General features: G+C 41.7%; 1 protein-coding gene across 1 annotated transcript in view; it reads right to left on the bottom strand.

Annotated features, from left to right (window-relative positions):
• LOC149071600 (retinaldehyde-binding protein 1-like) overlaps nucleotides 1-11,936 on the bottom strand; it is a 61,034-nt gene extending 49,098 nt beyond the window's left edge. Inside the window, exon 1 of the mRNA XM_089247610.1 lies at nucleotides 11,823-11,936. The gene's annotated coding sequence lies outside the window, so the exon portion shown is untranslated. The remainder of the gene's footprint in view (nucleotides 1-11,822) is intronic.
• Nucleotides 11,937-16,658: the final 4,722 nt, after the last annotated feature.

Raw genomic sequence — 16,658 nt, 5'->3', positions numbered from 1 at the left:
ATGGTTTGCCACATTTTCAATACTCCCAGTAAGGAGGTTTTTTGAATGATCGTAATCATCATCAACATCACTTTGAGGGTCAGGAAAAGGGTGATCCTCATAGAAATCAGTGCTAAAATTGCCGATTTTAATGTAGAAATGCGGAAATTTGGTGGTGTTTTCTGTCACATCAATAATTCTAAAAATTGTATTCAATACTCGATTTTTGAAATATTGATTCCACTTAGAGATATACGAAGCCCAGGAGATTGAATATGAAGTAATTAGCCAAACCTATACTTTTGAGTTGGATATCCATGCAATAACATTGATTTCAACTTTTTATTTATATCTTCTCAAACATGAAAATTGAGTTCTCTGTATTGTCTTTTAATATTCAACTGCATAAATGGATATAGTTTAGGTTGTTTTAAAATTAATTATGGGCCCGTAAAGTACATTGAAGAAATTCCACAGCTTTAACTAAGCATTTTTGGAAGCAGAAACAGGCAGATGGATACCTTGAACTTCAGGGCGGGGGGGGGGGGGGGGGGGAGTGGAATCGAAATACTTAGTGCCCCCTAAAAAAAAGAAAAAAAGTATTCATTTCTATGTTTCTTTAAATCTAGATTTCATTATTTCACGAGTCGCGCAAGAAGTCGTCATATTGGTTAACTTAGACACGGTCTGCATGTCCCTCAAAGAAAGAGGGAGATATCACGTGATCCAAAAAAGCCTCATTGAAGAAAACCCAGGCAACGCCGGGTATTATAGCTAGTAAAAAAATAATGATGATAATAGTTCCGAAAACCTGTGAAAAGGAGGACTAAAGAATGATTTTCGTTAAACGTAAGGAGGACGCTTGAAATATCAAAAAAGAGGATGTCTGGTCAGGGGCGGCTTAAGAGAGGGTGCAAGGGGTGCGGTGCACCTGGAAGGTAGGTTTTAAGGGGCGGCAGCCCAAGCTTTTGTTGAGATACATCCATTTCCAAGAATTTGGAAGAATAAAAATTCACACGACACCACACGCTGTCACTCATTTGAGCCATACCTTGACAACGGAAATGTTGAGATAACTTGAGTGAACAGATACCGGAAACAAGAATGGACTCTATCACATGGGGCAAGCGTGCATTTTGGTTCCCTTGCTTCCTCCCAAGTCATGGAGGCGGGTCCCTAGGATATGATTTTTGGTCGAGCCCAAAATTTAACATTTTTCAAGGGGCTCTCTATAGTAAATTTAAACTGAAGAGCCAATAACACTGGCACAGGCATGCGTATGCAAATAAAGAGATATGGAACCAATCAGAGTACGGCACTGCGGTCGGCAACGCCTATATAACACAACAAGTGCCTGGCATAGTTGTTAGATCGGTTACTGCTGCTACAATGGCAGGCTATCGAGATTTAAGTGAGTTTGAACGTGGTGTTATAGTCGGCGCACGAGATATGGGACATAGCATCTCCGAGGTAGCGATGAAATTTGGATTTTCACGTACGACCATTTCACGAGTGTACCGTGAATATCGGGAATACGGTAAAAACTTAAATCTACGACATCGCTGCGGCCGGAAAAAGATCATGCAAGAACGGGACTGACGAGAATCATTAAACGTGACAGACGTGCAACCCTTCCGCAGATTTCAATGCTGGGCCATCAACAAGTGTCAGCGTGCGAACCATTCAACGAAACATCATCGATGTACCCTTGTGGCCACTCGTGTACCCTTGATGACTGCACGACACAAAGCTTTACGCCTCGCCTGGGCCCGACAACCCCGACATTGGACTGTTGAGGACTGGAAACACGTTGCCTGGTCTGACGAGTCTCGGTTCCAATTGCTTCGAGCTGATGGACGTGTACGGGTATGGAGACAACCTCATGAATCCATGGACCCTACATGTCAACAGGGGACTGTTCAAGCTGGTGGAGGCTCTGTGATGGTATGGGGCGTGTGCAGTTGGCGTGATATGGGACCCCTGATACGTCTAAATACGACTCTGACAGGTGACAGGTACGTAAGCATCCTGTCTGATCACCTGCACCCATTTATGTCCATTGTGCATTCCGACGGACTTGGACAATTTCAGCAGGACAATGCGACACCCCACACGTCCAGAATTGCTACAAAGTGGCTCCAGGAACACTCGTCTGACTTTAGACACTTCCGCTGGCCACCAAAATCCCCAGACATGAACATTATTGAACATATCTGGGATGCCTTGCATCGTGCTGTTCAGGAGAGATCTCCACCCCTTCTTACTCCTACGGATTTATGGACAGCCCTGCAGGATTCATGTTCTCAATTACCTACAGCACTACTTCAGACATTAGTCGAGTCCATGCCACGTCGTGTTGCGGCACTTCTGCGTGCTCGCGGGGGCCCTACACGATATTAGGCAGGTGTATCAGTTTTTTTTAGCTCTTCAGTGTACATGTAGTGTGAAAAAACAAAAAAATGACGCGAATCGTTTCCGACAGTCCCACCCAGTAATTTTTCGGCAGCGGTCAAAGAAAGAATTCGGGTTGTCACCTTATCCGGGATCTGAAGCACCAGAAACCCCTCACACTCTCTTAATTTCCACCTATTTTCGCGTTGGCAAGGTTCATCTCATGCTGGCATAATTAATTAAGAACATGAAATAATCCTGAAACCAAAAAAAATGAAAGACTTTCTTAAAAATCGGGATGCATGGCCAAACACATTTTGCTGGTTAACCATTGGTGTGCGGCTTCCGACGAATAAAAATTCTCGCTTTATCTCAGAGCCGCCTCCCCCCCCCCCCCCCGACTAAACCCCTTCCATCTTTTTGTACATATTTCGGAATTTTTGACTTTTTCAAGATTTTGAGTGCATATTCTAGGGTGTTTAATGCATATTTTGGGATTTTCAGTTCACATTTTGGTATTTTAAGTGCACTATTTTTTTTTTAAGTGTTTATTTTTTGCATTATTAAGTGCATATTTTTGCATTTTTACAGCATATTTTGCCACTTTTTAGTGCATACCATCCAGGCTCTATTCATAACTAGAACCCGGATTGCACGCAGGACCGGATTAACCCAGATGAAGGCTTTAAGCACTCAAGTGATTTTGTTGCCCCCCCCCCCTCCCCAATGACAATTAGATTAGTTTACAATTTTCTAGCATAAGTATGCAAATTGATACGCAGATATTTTTAGGGAGGAGGCGGTTCAGTAGAAAAAAATTTTCCCTGTGCCTGTGATGCCACGGCTCGGAAGCCTCGAGTGCCGGGAAAGCCTCGTAACAATTTGATCTGGTTGATATTTTGGAGAGAGTGAGCATGCAAATTGTGTGGTAAAGCAGGTAGGGGGCTATATAACTAGGTAGGGAAGCCTCAGAAAAAATTGTTTTTTTCTCGGGAGGGGGGGGGGGCTATGATGCTATTGAGCCGACTCTGGGCTTACTTTATGAAAACTTTAGCAAAATCTCAATCTTGTTCGAAATTAATACTTAGTGTCCAAGGTTTTTTTGGCACCCTTAGGGCCGCAACTAGAAACGAAAACTTATTGTCTTCTATTTCTCCCCCCGCCCTCTTTTGGTTGCGGCCCTGGTCAACCTTTCGATAGAAATCCTCAACTTTTAAATCACGTGCTCTTAAAATTTTAGGATTTCCTACTGGATCGTTGATGCTGGGGAAAAAATTGTACATTTAAAACAATGTACAATTTGATAATTTTTTGTGGGGCTCTTTTTCTCAAATAAGCATCAACGTGCTTATTTTGCTTAGTGGTTAGAATGCAAATGCATTCGCACATATGCATGTGCACAAATTTTGACCTTTTTCAGTATTAATGCACATCTCAATGTGATGGGAAGCGGGGTGTGGTTTGGTTTTCAAAGGTCAAAGTATTAATGCACTTGAATGAACAAGGGCGGCTCGATCTTACCTGCTGCCCGGGTGCGAAGCCTCATACGCCGCCTGTTAATGACCTTGGTGGGAGGCTAACAGGGCTTCAATGAAAGGGACCTCGAGATAAACCTGATTTCTTTTCCCCCAGAAGAAAGCCACACACGATTGGTTACCATGCAAAATATTCGTGACCATACATTCCGCTTTTGAAGCAGATTTGTCTGCTTTTTGTTCCAGAACTATTTTACCATTTTTAATAATGCCAGATAACTTAATCCTTGAAACAGAACTTATTTTGGTGAGCCACCATCACTTATCCTGTAAATATCATGTATAACGGGGTTGTTTCTATTAAGAAATTTATTTCAAAGGTGTTTTTGTGGTGCAGGGACCGGACAAGTGAGAAGCCGAATTTTTACTTTGATTTCATTTGATTATTCTGGAACCGAAATACTGGCTGAGGGAACCGAAATGTGTTTTTGCCTCTCGTGATAGAGAACAGACGCAGCTCTTGGCCATGCGGCCCATTGCGGCCGCACAGGGCACCGCTCGAGAGGGGTGCATGAATGTGGGGGAAAAAAGTTTCATTGGCCAAAAAAAAAAATCAAAGAAAACGCTTTCTGTCCGCTGTGGAGGGGAGACAAATTCGAAATGAAAGGTAGAAAAAGAAATTTTCTGAAAAAAAAAGTTTTTGTTAGTAATTGTTGTGAGGCAAGGGCATGACCCCCCAACGGTAGGGCTGACAAGGCTCCAGCTTGGGGCCTAGGACTAAATCCTTAAACACTACATTATAAATTATTTTTAGGCAGGGCCGCAACTTCGGGGGTGCAGGAGGATCTGGTGCCCCGGGTGCCGAACCAGAGGAGGCGTATATTCTACCAATCAGTCCCTCCTTCAGCATTACATGGCGGCTCCAAAATGCGCTCTTGCCCCCCTGCTGACCAAACATCTAGTTGCAGCCCTGCTTGTAGGGGGGGGGCCTCATGAAAGATCTGGCCGGGAAAAATTCCAGCCTAGAGGACCTGACGAAGGATGTAGGGGCTATGGGGGGGGGCCGATAGGAATAGGTGTAAAAATAAGTTCGCAAAAAGGGGTTGGGATTCTGTCTCGAGTCATCCCTGACAGCTTACATTCTTGTTTCTGGTATTATGCTCCCAAGCATTTTCGCAAGTTTTCTCAACATCTCCGTTCTCAAAAGCATGATGTCATGTGAATTTTTACTGTGTTAAATTTTGGGGGGGTCTTAACTAAAGTCTACGCTGCATCCCCATGCACAAGGGCAGTATTGTGCCTTCTCGGGACCCCGGAGCAGAATTTTCCTTGCCCCCCCCCCACCTCTTGAAAGGTTTATTATTAGGCAACACTAATGTAAACTTTTGTGGGGGCCCCCCATTCGGCTCTGGGCGCAGGGGCAGCGCCTCGATTGCCCCAGCCTAGTTACGGCCCTGCCCCGCACCCTCGCTTAAGCCGCCCCTGCAAATCCATAGATTTGAAGAATGCATAAAATTGCATATTTTCTTCACATTTATCAACATTTTTAAACATAGGCACATCACTGATCGAATCCATCGTCCTATATTTGAGCAAAATTTCCGGTAAATTTAAATTCTTCAGTACAATTTCGATGATATTCAGCAAGCAGACGATGCCACAAAAGAATCAACGAAACGAATACAAAGAGCCATAGAAGAGGCAACAACAGAAAGAGAAAATAATATATGCAACCTTTAAAAACTACCAGAGGAAATAAAAGAGCTTATAACGGAAAAAAACAAATGGAGGAAAAAATTTCAGCAAACGAGATTCCCGCGGTTCAAAACAATTTATAACAGGAAAACGGCTGAAGTCAGACAGACTATTAGAAAATATCTCAATGACAGATGGAGAGATTGGCTTCAAGAATCCAAAGAGGGGGATGGGTCCCTTTTTGACGTGTACAAAAGAGTGAAAGCAAACCCGCAAATTTTGCCACCAATTTATAATAGTCATCATGAACTATTAAAGCAGACGAATTTGCAAGAACTTTCGAAAACCAATTTTCCCCAAATAACAATACACCACAAGGGCTCGTAGATGACGTGAATGAGGAAGTGCAAAGATATTTCAACAATATTCCAGCACATGATTCCAGTATCTTATATCACACAAACAAACGTCAAGGAGCTAGAAGAAATAATCAAAAAAATTAAACCAAAGAAGGCAGCAGGATTTGACGGCCTAACTTCAAAGGCAATAAGAATGCTTACCCCAAACGTGACCATCTCAATTATTAACTTTTTCAATGGACTTCTTGATAAAGTTTACTTTCCAGATAACTGGAAAAATGCCATTATAAATTCGCTCTTCTTCCACACTTGTCTAAATTATTCGAAAGGGTATTTGCAGCAAGATTGATTAAATTTGTAGAAGATCACAATCTAGCCAGAGCCGAGCAGTTTGGTTTTAAAAGAGGTCACGGCACAACAAATCAACTCGTGAGGGTTGTGGAATGTCTTCAAGAGGCTATGAACTACAAAGACTATGCAGTCAGTGCCGTCTTAAGGCATGGACCCGGAGGCCTCAAGAGAAAAGGGGGCCTCACAAAAATGAAATCTGGTTGAGATTTTCGAGAATTTGCCTGGTAGGGCCTCAGAAAAATAATTTGGCCCGAGGGGCCCTTGATGCTCTTAAGACGGCCCTGTATTCAGTAGGAGCCTTTTTAGATTATAACAAGGCATTCGATTGCATTTGGCACGAGAAGCTCCTACTGAAGATGATCAACAGAGGTTATCCCTCGATAATCATAAAACTTTTGCGATCATACTTACTTTTCAGAACATTTCAGGTCAAAATAGGAGAAGCATGTTCTTCCAAAAAGTGCATTAAGGCGGGAATCAATCAAGGATCAAACTTAGGACCTATATTACACAATATTTTTATGGATGATTATCCGCAGGTGCCTAAAGGAATTTTATCTTTATATGCTGACGATGTCCTCATGATATGCACGGATAGGATAGCTTCTAATGCTCTTAGCAATCTCCAGGAGCTGATGGAAGAACTGGAATACTGGAATTTAGTAAATAGGGCCAAATTAAATGTTTCAAAGTGTGTTTTTATATGGCTGACAAATAAAGCGATTCCACAAAATTCTTACTTGTTTATTGAACATCAAGTAATTGACCCAACCATAGTAACTAAGTACATAGGAGTATACATAGACACTTGCCTAAATTTCAAATATCATGTCCGAGCAAGTGATAAGAAAATCCCAAATTGCAATGGAAAGTCTCCTCCGTTTTTGCTACCCAAAGTCACATGTATCACTGAAGAACAAGAAAATTATGTATGAACAAATTATCAGACCTGTTCTTACATATGGTGCACCGGCTTGGGCTTTCGCTCAGAAAAGCAATATTTACAACCTCCAGAAACATCAAAATTATATTCTCAGGAGATTCACAGGTGCTCCAAAATACTTCAGACTAACCGACCTGCACGCTGATCTACAAATTCCATCCATCTACAAATACACTGGTGTAAGAAATTAAGAGAATTTGCAGACTTTTGCAGACTTGGTCAATTATCTCTGGAACTACTGTACCGATTTTAATGAAATTTCATGTATACATACATTGATACAATACAAAACAAATAACCATTCAATAATTGTAATATACACGTATGATCGTGCGTAACACTCGTTGGAGTCGGAAGGCATGAAACAGCGGTTGCAGAATAAACAAAAGTATGAGTTAATAGAAATAAGGCAGTTTATCATTTCCTGTGGCAATTGGTCCCACTCGTTCAGCAACGCTGTTTTCATTCCCTGAATGGTTCCCGGAAGGGGGTTGCAATTGCCCTACCCAGAGCGTCCCAGACATTCTCTATAGGGTTAAGTCTGGAGATTTGGCTGGCCAATCCATCCAGCGAATATCCTCACTCTCTAGAAAATCGTCGAGCAGAAGAGCTCTATGTGGCCTCGCGTTATCGTCCATTAAAATGAACTCAGGGCCAACTGCACCCCTGAAAAGGCGAACGTAGGACTCCAAGACCTTATCCCTATACCTCACACCAGTCACAGTGCCTCTTTCAAATACATGGAGAGGTGTGCGGCCATCCAACATGATACCTGCCCAGACCATTAAACCTCCTCCGCCCTAATGGTCGATTTCGTGGACATTGGAGGGTAGGTAGCGGGTCCCTGGTTCTCTCCATATGAACGTACGGTGCTTAGGCTGAACCAGGACTCATCAGTGAAGAGAACGGTCGCCCATTGATCCATACTCCAATCTCTATGCTCTCTGCACCATGATAAACGGATTCTCCTGTCCGTAGAAGTGAGCGGGACGCAAACAGCAGGTCTTCTTGCAAACAACCCTCTCCCATGAAGTCTTTTGGAAACAGTCAACCACGGGTTCCTGTGGCTGCATACAAGTCACGAGAGAGCTGAGAAGCTATAGCACTCCTGTTACGCCTCGCTATAATCGACAAATGGCGATCTTCTCTGGCCGTCGTGGCTCTTGGACGACCTTGCCCAGGCTTTCTCTCGATGGATCCGGTATCCTGGAACTGTTTCCATAAGTTACGCTGGGCGTTAAATTGAAGTCTCTACAAATCTGGACTTGAGATTGGCCTGCTTCTAGCCTCCCCACAATTCGTCACCTCATTCCATCATCTAAACGTTAGTGGTTACTCATTTTTATTCGTTAGTGGTTACTTCATTTGTTACAATTTGAAACTAACCGATTGCTGCAAAATAACACCAAGAAATTCGCCGACGAGGTATGCTAGCGAACGAAATGCGTCTTAACTTACGCGCGCTTATAAAGCCTGTTTCTCTACTGGCTCCGCCTACACACACGTGTACGCTTACGTATTTGACGTACAAGATTTGCATTTTTGTCTAGAAGCAGTGGTTTTACATTCAGTTCAGTTCTTTTCATGAAATTCGATAAAATATGCAAATTCTCTTAATTTATTTCACCAGTGTATAGAAAGAAACTGACCAAAAAGTACTTTGAAAAGCAAGATGGATATTATCAGCTCAGCATCCAACTACCCCCAGCTGAACAGAAATTAGCACAGCTAAGACCGAAGAATATCTTGGTTGCAAATTTTAGAAAGGAATTTTAACTGTCGTAGAACAAACAATAATGGTTAATCATACTGAAGTTATGATTGAAAAGACCTTGTATTTTTATTAATAATGTGCCACAGCATAGTACGGATAAATACTTTATTACTATAAATAAATTTCATCAAATTTTTGTAAAATGCTGGAAATGATGGAAACGGTAATCACTATCAATCAATTCCATTTTTAGCATTGGTAGAGTTAGAAAAGTTTATGTAAATACAGTCATTCATAAAATTAAATTTTAATTGAAAGGTGATATGATATGAACGCTTTGTGAATTATATAACCATTTGTTATGTGACCTAATCAGCATAGATTTTTTAATCTAATATAATTGTCAAAAGTTCAAGAGTCACGTAATATGATTCTGAGGAGTGTATTGATGTTCTGTAAATTCTAATGCCCATTTGTAACCTTATACTTTATTTTTCTATTTTATAATTATGTATTTTTTAAATATGTTTGTGAAATGGTTAGAAATCACATTGAATGGTTTTGGTGATGTTGGAGTTTTCATGTATATACACATGTCATTTTTTTTCTAAATGGAAATATATTGCAAAATATGCTGTAAACTTATGTTGTAAAACATTGGTAATTTTTGCAATTTGTGGCAAAGTGGGTCACTTTGTGAAACTGATTTGTTTAATATTGTAGATATTGAGAATATTTGCAATCTCGACGAGATTTATTTTTGAAAGTAAGTGTAATCTGATGGGGGTAGAAGATGTTTTAACCCCTGAAAACTGTTAACAGTATATTGATATTGTTTTGTATTAGTGAGAATATTTTATATATAAAGGGTTATACAGTCAAACCTCGTTAGTGCGTCACCCGGTTAACACGTCACTCCGCTTACCGGGTCACTTTTTGGAACTCCCAATTGGAATTGGCACAGCTATGGCTTACTCCGCTTAACGAGTCATATTTTTGCGCTCCCAAGAGTGACTCATTAACGAGGTTCGACTGTATATAATTGAAAAAAAAAGAATTACCGGTGGTTGTTTTTGAGCAGCCATTTTGCCATTAACTGATCAATATCTCTACACATAATCACCGGTAAATACGAAAAAAAAAATTTTTTTATTAAACTTCCAAAAATGGTTGATAAAACTATGCATAACAGCTGGTGATTATGCGTAATAACCTGATTTATTAAATTTCCGTAACACATACAGCGATTCCTGTTTTAGTTGGGAACAATTATTGTGGCGGTGGAGTTTCCTTTTTTGGAAGAAAAGTAGCGCCACCTGTTACGGAAATCGGAGATAATGACGTCATCAAGGGTACGCGCGCAGGTTTGCCCTCGATTGTGTACGATCAGTCAATGTGATGATCAGTCACAAATGTGTTTTAGTGCTGCCATCTATGGGGATATTCATTCAGTACTGTCCATCAACTACAGGATGCAAATTTTTTTTTTGCGAAAAAAAATACCGTATGGGATGTTCAAGTTTCTCCATCTTCCAGGGTCATCTTAAGAGCATCGCGGGCCTCCGGGTCAAGTGTCGCAAATTTCAACCGGATCTTGTGAAGCCCCTCTTTTCTTGAGATGCCCTGACATGTTGGAAAGAGGGAGGGACACACACACACAACGCAAGGAATTTTCCCACTGTCCTTCCTATTACGATCCTTGTAAGTAGGGCTCCTTCATAAGTTCATGGCCTGGACAAATATTAATTTTGGGGCTCCTTATATGCAGTCTTCTTTGAAGTGGGGGGGGGGGGGTTACTTGAAGCCAGTGTCGCAACTGGGGGGGGGGTGCAGGCGGATCTGGTGCCCCGGACTACAAGGGGCGAAAATTTCACTCTAACCTCTCCTTCGACATTATGAGGGGGCGCCAAAATGCGTGCTTGCCCCAGCTGACCAAGCATCCAGTTGCGGCCCTGCCTATAAGGCCAGGATTACACTATAAAAGTTCATTTTAGAACCTGAAAAATTCAACCAATAAAGTTATCGGTTTACATTCGAGCAAATTCAACCAATGCCCTCATTGGTTGTATTTCTCAAGTATTATAAAAGCACTTTCACAAAACTTTTATAGTGTAATCCCGGCATTAATTACAAAATTCAGCGAATTTAGGCTGTTTTTTAGGCTGGACCCTGGGCACACGTCCCGTTTTTGAATGCGCCCAACCCCATGATGGAACCGATGGGAAATTTTTTTTTGTTTGTTTTTTCATACTATAAATTCACTCTTAGGCGGGATTACACTATAAAAGTTTCATAAAAGTTCATTTATAAAACTTGAATAATTTAACCAATAAGTTTATATCGGTTACATTCAAGAAAATGCAACCAATAGCCTTATTGGTTGAATTTTTCAAGTTTCATAAATGAAATTTTATGAAACTTTTATAGTGTAATAAAAGCCTAGGGAGCCTTGAAAACTCTGGTCTGGGGGCCCTCCCACATAGAGGCAGTGTCCTGTGCCATATGGGATTATATATTCCAAGCAGTTTTGGGGGAACGTTCATGATTCAAATTATAGCTTAAACAGGGGCGTAGCCAGAAATTTCGTTCGGGGAGGGACCACTTTCAATTCGGAGGGGGGGACCAAAGTGACAGAACAATGGATTTGGCCATCTTTTTCCCTTTTTTCGGTCATTTTCTCACATTTTGGGAGGAGGGGGGGGGGGGCAGACCCCCAAGTCCCCCCCTCCCCTCCCCTCCCCTCGCTACGCCCTTGATCTTAAATATATAAATTCATCAAGGAAATTCATTCATCATGATCCAATTGTTGAAAAATTTAATTGATTGAAAAACTATATCATCCAAAAATTTAAATTATATTCAATTAATCTTCCTGAAAAAAGCCAATTAATTTGATAATTAATTATGCTACTCACGTTCAACAGGCAAGATTATTATTTTTTCGTCGCTGTCAGCCAATGAAATTATCACATAATTATAAAAATTCCTTTTTTTGTGTGTGATCTTCATTACCATATTTTTATTTGCGTGAGGATTAATCAGCTGACAAGTGCGTATCAATTACATTACCAATAAAAATATTATGACGAAGGGGATGATGAGGTGCTGCCATCTTCTGGTCATTACTGAAGGTATATCATATTTTGCAGCACCATCTATATATATACTATTATCAAGGACCTTCGGGCACGGCCCGGGTTGCGGGGAGGTTAAAGCGAGGCACTGCCTAAGGTTCACACCAGGCGTCCTCCTTTTCCAGTTTTGAATCTGGTAACCCTATCTGAAGACCACACATAATCCGTATTTTCACTCATTTTTTCGATCATCCATATTGTCCAAATTTTTTGTGTGGAAAGAAATAATTATTTTTTCTACATAAAAAAATCGATTATTGCAAATTTACAAATTTTGCTACCGAAATTTTTGTTTCATAAAAAACTTTTATGCTAAAAAATAACGAAGAACTCACTCCCTCTTTTTTCATCATCTCATGAGTTGCCTGAAATTTTGCGATTAGATGGCAGCACTAACAGTATATAAATCAAGCCTCAGAATCTCTGTCGTCTGCTTTTCTCCAGGTTCCTTGTTTTGGACGTCTCCTTGTGTCCTGAAAAATTACTGAACTGGCAGTTCAAACTTCCAGTTCTGTTTGTGGGCTGAGCTCGTTAGGAACCGACTTCTTGTCTGTCGTCTGCTCATTAAGAGGTTCTTTGTTTTGGACGTCTCCTTATGCTCAAATAAAATAACCGAACTTTCAGTTTAAATTTCCAGTTCAGTTCTTGAGCTTTGTTTGTAAGGAGCTGAGTGGAATAAAGAATATAGTTTTTTTACTTTGAACTTCATCATCACCACAAGAGTCACTTTTAAAATTCAGATTAGATGGCAGCACATTACTATGAAGTGGAGTGTGGAAAAATTTTTTACGATCTTACCTGTCGTCTGCTTGTGTGGAGGTACTTTTTTTGGATATCCCCCTGCGATTTGAAAAAAAAAATTAATGAACTGGAAGCTTGATCTTTCAGTCCAGTTTATAAGCTTTGTTTATAAGGAGCAAAGTTGAATGAAGAATTTAGTTTTTTTTTCCCCTGAGCTTCGTCATCACCACATAAGGCACTTCTGATTTTGAAAGTAGGTAGCAGCAGCACCAACAATATTTAAAAAAATGGATGTCTTAAAGTATTCCAAAGTATTAAATTTCAATTTTAATTCCCTTAAAATTGTTAGTGCCATTGTGAATTCGCGGCAGATGCTACAAAGCGGCAAAAAAAAAACTGCTATTGGTGGACGGCGTAACGTTTCGAGTCACCCGGTATATACGGGACTCATTACTTCCGAGATACAATATCTATAGGGACGTACTAGCGGGAAGACTGTATGCATTTATCGGACCCACGTCCTGCAGCAGGGGTCGCTACGCTGGGATGTTTGTTGGGCCCTTACAGGCCAGGTTTTTCACTGGTTCCTCGATAAAGAATTTATAGCATGAAAAAAACTAAAATTATAAAAAAACTAGGCTGAAGCCTTTCAGCCCCCACAGAGGCCGTGCGACCTGTGCAGCCATATGGGGCACCTCTATAGGAAAGAGTGCCAAATCCGAGTTGGAAGGTACAAAAAATTTGTTGAGCTGAGAAACGTCATCGGAGGCACCAAAAATAGATCCCGCTCGGACAGAGAGATTCCTTTCTCTTTCCTACCCCTACCCATTTGTACATCAAGGCCACCTTAAGAACATCGTATACCCGGGGCCACAACTAGAAGTTTGGTCAGCTCTGTCGAACAAGCATTTTGGCACCCTCTTGTAATGTTGAAACAGAGTAGGCAACAATTCAGAAATGAAACCATAATCGGTGTTCTTAACTAGGGACGGTTCTTTGGCCGTGCAACCTGCGCGGCTGTATGGGGCACCGCCAGGTGTGGATCCAGGTCGATGTGTCGGGAGAAGCGAATTGTGTAAGTTCGTTGGATCGTCCCGTATTTCACGGGACAGGAAAATTTTCCAATATTATTCTGTTCTTACCAATCACCCCCATCCCTGGATCCGTTCCTGAGCAAAGGCAGACATCTTCAGCTGCTGCGAATGGAGCAGAGGTGAATATCTTCAGAAATATTCAGCTGGGACAGAAGCTGAGACAGACATCTTAAACTGCTAAATAAGTGGAGGCAGAAATATTCAGCTCCGAATGGAGCGGAGGTACAGTCATCTTCAGCTACGAATAAAGCCGAGACAGAGATATTCAGCGGCGAATAGAGCCTATGCAGAGGTCTTAAGCTGCGAATGGAACGAAAGCAGGTATCTTCAGCTGTTAATGAAGCCGAGACATATATCTTTAGCTGCGAATAATGCTGTGACAGACATCTTCAGCTTCAAATGGAGTAAAGGCAGGTGGATCCAGGGCGATGTGTCGGAGAAGCGACTTCCTGTGTTGGTGCATTGGATCATCCGTATTTCACGGGACAGACAAATTTCTCCCGTATTATTTGGCTCTTGGGAGGGGCGATCGCCCCCTGTCTGTATCCGTACTTGGGCACTGCTCTAAGAGGAGCGCGAAATTCGAGTGGAAAAAGTGAGAAGCTTCGTCGACAAAAAAAGAACGTGGGCAGAAGACACCAAAAGTAAGTTCCGCACAAGTACAAATATCTTCTCGAGTCACCCCTGTTCTTAATGCATATTGGTGCATCAGGCCCCTCCACAAGCAGGGCCGCTGTGTCAGATTTTTTTGCAGTATATTGATTATCCTGTAACGAATTTATAAAAACCATGGATCCCATATCCTACAGCATGGCTCCTGGGTTGCGATCTCTGGTACGCCTCCAGGCCGAACTTTTCATGCCTCCCCTGTATTAAGTTTATAATGTGGGAAAATACAGAAAAAATTGTAATTATCGTCCCGTATTCGATGTGGCCCTCGGGAGCACCGTGTCTTGCGACCCGGGCGTGGGATAAGGGGGGTGGGCACCAAAATGCGTCTTTGCCCCGGCTGACTAAGCATCTAGTTGCAGTCGTTTCACTCCTGCCTACTCTTGTAGGAAGGGCCGCAACTAGTGGGGGTGGGCAAGCAATTCAGCCTTCAGAAGACATCGTTTCCTGGGAGAAAAGAATATTTAAAAACACTTCCCCCTACGAACCAAACTATCACATCTTTTGTTTTTCATTGACTCTTACCAGGATAAACTAATATCGCTGGAATCAGCACCAACTGACTATTTTGAAACTAAACTCTTTGATCATTTTTGTTGCACCACGGTCATTTTCTGCACACGAGGGTTAATTAGACCGGGACCTACAATTTATTGCCGATTCCGAACGGCAGGCTTGTTTTTTTTTATAATCGTCGAGGGGTTGGTGCGCTAACCCCTCGATGGGGGACTCCCCGCAGGCAGCAACTTTTGCTGCGGTCAAGTCGCCGTTTTTTATTGTACCCCTGTGTCAGGAAAGTTTTCTGACAAGGACGAACTGGGTATCGAACTCGCGACACCTCTAAACATCCTTTGGTACTTTAGGCGAGCATCTTATCGACCGGGCTACCGCGCCCCCAACTAAACTCTGAATACGTCATTGCTAGGAATACGTACATTTTGCTAAAAAAAAATCCGATATTTCGCAAAAAAAATCATAGGCCCTCGGCTAAAATGATTTTTCTGAGGCCCCTCCCTCCTGCCTTGCTAGAAATGCTTACTCTCAATAATTTGAACCAGATCTCATTTTCATGGGGCTCCTCTGCACTTAAGGGGCCGTTCAAGTATTACGTCATCATCGATGGGGAGGGGGGGGGGGGAAAGGTGTTTTCCGATTTGCTGACTTTTGATGACAAGGGGGGGAAAGGGGGTTTGGATAATGCTTACGTCATCAACCACCCTTTATAAAAATATGAAATATTCTTAATGGCATCTTACTCGGTGCGCCAAAAACGAGAAAAACCTTTCGAAAGTTTGTGGGTAATCGAAGTAACATCCCTCCTATTGATAAGTGCCCTACAGAGCCACTTTAGTGATCTCTAAATGTTTCGCGGATCCAAGTGATCTGGAAATGTGCCGTTTAGTTAATTTTTACAAAATTAGGATTGAAGAGGGCAGGCCGCATCAAGTAACCCCCAGGGCCATATTTGGTCCGCGGGCCAAGGAACTTTATGTGATTTATCATTGTATGGCTTAGAGGGTGGGTCGCAATGAATTTATTAAAGATAAATTTTGCGTTCATAGCCCTCAAATAACATTGAAAGTAATAAATTGATTATAATAATATACATAAAGGTATTGTCTTCCGAAATTTCAATTTAAAAAAAAAAATTTTTTTGCATTAAAAAAACAAATTTTTGATCCTGGAAAGGGGCACGAGAGAACCCCCCTATGCCCCCCCCCCCCCGTGTACATCTCTGATGATCCCACCAATATGCGTTAGGTTTCAGAGGGGCAGAGCTGATGCGAAATTTTGCTGACAAGGGGGGGGGGGGGGAGGGGGGTCAAAAATGTCTAAAAATTTGCTTACGTAGTACTTGAAAACGGCGCTTAAGGTTTCTGGGCCGTGCTCGGTCGGACCCATGCATTAAGACGGCACTAGTTGAAAGTCATGTGTGAAGTCAATTTATTTTAACTCTTTTTCTGCAGCTGTGTCTTCAGCAGAATACTATGCCGTTCGTCAATTCCAACATACAGTACAGTCCCGTTTATCCGACCTTCCGTATTATCGGACGTCCCACCGCAAAAAAAAAAAAAAAAAAAAAAAAAATCAAGGCTCTAGAAACTGCAATTAA

This window comes from Pholcus phalangioides, unplaced genomic scaffold, assembly GCF_987345545.1.
Source record: "Pholcus phalangioides strain wild (caught in Gottingen) unplaced genomic scaffold, Ppha-v1.0 ptg000018l_1, whole genome shotgun sequence".
Lineage (NCBI taxonomy): Eukaryota > Metazoa > Arthropoda > Arachnida > Araneae > Pholcidae > Pholcus > Pholcus phalangioides.
Note: the sequence above shows the minus strand (reverse complement) of the source record. Positions and strands in the feature narration are given on the sequence as shown.